At 33.6% G+C, this 4906-nt stretch overlaps 1 long non-coding RNA gene across 1 annotated transcript; it reads left to right on the top strand.

Moving 5' to 3' along the window:
• Positions 1-1365: 1365 nt before the first annotated feature.
• LOC141621836 (uncharacterized) lies at positions 1366-4650 on the top strand. The gene is made up of 2 exons (XR_012532719.1): positions 1366-1667; positions 3906-4650. It is a non-coding gene; the product is annotated as an uncharacterized LOC141621836 (long non-coding RNA).
• Positions 4651-4906: the final 256 nt, after the last annotated feature.

Here is a 4906-nt window from a genome sequence, read left to right as displayed (position 1 = left end):
GGCGTCCCCCAAGCTGACTGATCCACCCCGTAAGAGTGGAAAACCCCACTATAGTCCCCGACTCCACTCCACCACACCGGATGCGGTCCCTCGGTCCCAATCCCCTGAGTGTACGCCATCTCATGCATATTCCTGAGTGTCAAAGTGGATGACACTCTCTCTGCCAAGTAACTCGATCGCGTCTCCGGGGTGTCGAGGTAGGGGTAGCACGGAAAAGGGTGCTGCTGCGGTGGTGCTACCCGCCGTGGTCTAGTCTCAGCGGTCCTCTCCCTCACTCGACGGGGTCCTCTCCCCAACCTGGGCCTCTCCTCCACTACCGCCGCTTTCTCCCCCTTCTCGGCTCGGGCATCACCTGGAGAATCGTGTCATCAATGAGGTATGTCCTCAACTGTCGAGGTCCATCATCACCCTCCTCCTCCTCGTCGGAGTCCACAGCTATAACCACCGGGTCTAACGGCTCTGTCGGTGGTGTTGGGAAATGTGTCCTCAACAATAGTGCGATCACAAGATTTAAATATCATTATTAAATCTCATATAAAGAATACTTAAGGGATGCTTCAATTATATAGTCAACTGATCAACATTAATCGGTAACGATTGGCTTGCTAGAGTTTGACGTTACTGTCGTGGGACGGTGGTGGTCAGTTGATCCCTTAAGGTCACACCTAAAGGATGATGCCTTTATCTGTAAAGTTAATTAATTGTATGTTGATACAAGTTGATTAATTCCTTAAATATGAACAATTTATATTTATAAGAGGAAATATGTATCTTATGTTAATGTGATTAAATAAGATCACATTTAGTGGATTAATATGTTAATTCACTAAATTATGTTGAGGTTTTATAAATGTTTCGAGGTAGAGGTAATTAGTTATTTACATTTACAAGAGGTTGTGAATTTAACTAACTAGCTATTATGGGACCCATTATATGTTGATATAATGATAAAATATTACTCAATAAGTTGAGTGAATATATGTTTATTAATTTGTGTCATAATTGTTGTATGATCAAATTAATATTTAATTATGTAAGATAATTAAACATAAGACTTATAAGCATTTGTGGGACAAATATTATAAGACAAAAATGGACCATAATTAGTGCATATGCACCGATTTTTGGAGGTCATAGGACACTTGTCCTAAGTTTTCTATTTTGTCATAAAAGTTTATGACACAAGCAACACTTGTAATGTTGCAACTACCAAAAATCACTCTACCAATAAAGCATTTAAAAAAGAGTTTTTGAAAAGAAAAATTGCTCTTATTAAGAGCATAGGGGCCGGACCACTTTTGTGGTTAGAAGAGCTTTTGTTCTTATTTTTCGTTCTATCATATTCTCAAAAGATGAACATGCAACAAAACCTCTCTCTTGTTCATAGTTTTTACTCTAAAACTTGTGAAGTTTGATTCAATTTATTCATAAAGATTACTAATATTATTAGTGTAATATATGAGTATTAGTAATCAATTTTAAGGTAAACTACTAAACAAATATCTAGCAAATATTATTTAGTGGGGATAAGGGATAATCTTGGGTGCAATCAAGAGGAGTGACTTCTATACTTGAGGTCTTGGAGGATCATCCTATTACTCATCATAGCTCAAGAACAAGTGAAGGTAGGAGACCTTACTTGTGCCCATAAAACCGAAATCAACAATGTAAGGGAGATTGTTTTCTTATAAATCTTTCATTTTGTTATGCATGCACTAGATCTAAAGAACATATAATTAACAAGTTAATTAGTTCACTATTAGAGGAGTCTAATAAGAGGTATATGAACCTAACAAGTGGTATCAGAGCATAAGGATGTTGCATGCATAATCGGTTATTGTTTTTCCGAGTTAAAAGGTTAACATATAAAACTTAAAAATTTGTGATTTATAAGTATAAGCCACGAAATCACCATGCATGTTATATATTATGGTCCTAAAATGTTTTTAGGTCATTTTTATGATTCATGGAAATTTATTGCTCATTTTAAGGATTTTTGGTCATTTTATTACATTTTTATGACTAAAATGGGAATTAAAATGCTAAAAATAGTTAAACTTCGTTTCTGACCTTGGAAATTGTATATGACCTCACATTCATATTTTACAAGTTGTGTGTAAAAGGACGTGTTAATTTGATTAATATTACATGATTTATGATTTTTATGAGATAAAAATGGATTAAAAGAGGTAAAATGGTTAAAAATAGTTAAATCTCGAATTAAGCCATGATCTTTTAATATGATGTTACATACTAGTTTTACAGAGAGTATGTAAATTTCTAGATTAAAATATCTTTTTATCATGATTTATGGATTTTTGAGTAAAAATGGCATAAATAGTGACTATTTTAGCAAAAATTAGCTAAAACGTATTGCATGACTTGAGAAAATTATTTTGAGTTGCATTAATATCTCACTAATCAGATCTAAAGTTGTAAAAATTATTAGTTTAATTTTCGTATACGTTATACATTTTATGAGATAAATACGATAAATATGCAACTATATTTTCTCAAAATTAATTCGAAAATATTAACCATTATTTTTGACATTATGAGTGTCATGGATTTATTCCAGAATGTTCAAAAATTTAAAATTCAAATTTTGAAACTTTTATGATTTAATTTAGATTTATTTCATAAATATTATGTTTTTAAGGTCAAAAATGAGCATAAAATTAAATCAAGTTGAATTGTTGTCAAAAATTAAGTGATGACTGATTTTTGAGTCCTAAAATGTGTTAGGATAATTAACTTGAGCTTAGATGTGATTTAAGTGTTAATTAGTGATTTTAAAAGGTTATTATCACGCATTTCCATGAAACCGGGTTATATGTATGACATAAGTTAAATAGGGCGATTTGGCACATGATTTTGCATGATAGGTACATATTATAATGCTGCATATTTCAATTGTTGAATGTCTTTTATTTATATAATTTTGAATTATGTGATTTTATCTTATTATGACCTTAGTTTTAATTAATATTACCCGTAATGAAAGAGAATATTCATTCGGTTGTAATTTAATGTGATCTCGTATCACTTTTATTTTTATTTCATTAGTTTTTCCATTTTACAAATGTATAATAGGAATAGCTTTGTATTTTTATTATTATTTGTAATTATGGAGCATCTTCAAAGACGGTGCCATTCGAAAAGGTGATCCGACAAAGACGGTGTCTTGGGAAGCGTGCCATTTGAAGATTCAAGGGACCAAAGGAGTTGGTTTCCGAATATGTAATAGATTATTTGATTTTCTATTTTTAGGAAGGCCATACTAGGAATTTTATTTATTGCTTTGCATTTCTTTTAATATGTTACATGCATTGCCAAATCGCCATAACAACACATGCATATCATATCGAGTCATCGACCGTGTCAATTATAATTATCGCAGTTCACCGCTTTAGTTCACTTAAAACGTGATAGATAATAAATTGACAAGACCTCTCACATATAATAATTGAGATAAAGCCTTACCAAATAGTAGAAACCCACGAAGTACCAATTTCATAAGGGAGTTAAGCCGGCTTTACCGTAATACAAACCTTGTTACGTTGGCGAAGTGGGGTAGTACAAAGTTATTACATCGAAATTTGGATTGAGCTCAACGGAAGTATTGTTGACCGTAGTCTCATGTGTTTCGGGCTAAAGATGAGAATTAGAGTAATTTTTATCGACCGAGAGTTCTAAAAGTAGAATCGATTAAAAGGTTAATCCACCGAGTTATATTAATAAGGGATGACTCGGCTTACCGTACCCGTATTAATATGAATTTGGATCTCGGAATCATTTATGTAGTTGGGTGGAGGTCACTATATAAATGCAATACTTGTAGTTAAATTTACGAGTATTATTAAAACGATAGATGATAATTATTTCCTTTATTTCCATTTTTGTAGTTAATTATACGCAATGAATTCATCTAATACTCCTACACCAATCACCGTTGAAACATGGCTCCAATCATACGATGAAAAATGCTCCGAGTATGACAATGAAACGATTAGAGAATTACGCATTGGCATTGGTCAGGATGGAAATTTTTGCTTCTTTACCACCTCCACTCCACCCACTCCAATATTATTGCCCACCACCTTGGAAAGAAAATCTTGTAAAGAAAATCTTACAAAACCCAAGGCATCCTTGTTTGAAGAAACAATGAGAAATATCAAATTGAGTGGGAGTTCTAGCAAGAGTGTCCTTGCAAATGAAAGGAGTGTTGGTATTATTAAAGGGAAGGCAAAAATGGGCGAGAAACTCAAACCTGATTATAAATTGGAAATAGATAGTGGGACTACCAAGACCAAGACCAAGACCAAGAAGGGTGCCAAATCCTATGAGGAATGTCATTATTGTAATGTCATGGGCCATTGGAGGCGAAATTGCCCCAAGTATTTAGAAGATATCAAAGTTGGGCTTGTTACTCCAAGTGGGACATGGAAATGTGGAAAAGCTAAACAAGAGTGATATGAATCTCCGACAATGAAATGGAGCTCAGGTAGCCGCCACTTCAAGAGAAATTTATGTACTTGTTTTTGCTAATAGCTTTGAGTTATAATTTACATAATTGTTATTATGTATCCACTTAGTCTAAAACATTATTTCCATTTCTATGTGAGACATGAAAGGATCTATATTTTGTCTTCAAAGACAATTGTTGTATTTTGTTGAAAATAGACATGGATGTGAGCCATGTCACTTATCTTTATGATACACAAGTTTTAGACAGTTCCAACTACTGTAAAGATAACTACATAATACGATCCAAAAGACTCATAACTAGTGATTCGATCGAGGTCGTCACTCATCCAATCAAACACATTTATAATACTCAACAAACAACTAGTTAGCGGTAAGTCGAGGTCGATCCATGGGACGGTGGTTACTCAAATTATTCAAT

Source organism: Silene latifolia, chromosome X, assembly GCF_048544455.1.
Source record: "Silene latifolia isolate original U9 population chromosome X, ASM4854445v1, whole genome shotgun sequence".
Classification (NCBI taxonomy): domain Eukaryota; kingdom Viridiplantae; phylum Streptophyta; class Magnoliopsida; order Caryophyllales; family Caryophyllaceae; genus Silene; species Silene latifolia.
The sequence above is the reverse complement of the archived record's forward strand: the minus strand, read 5'-3'. Positions and strand labels throughout refer to the sequence as shown.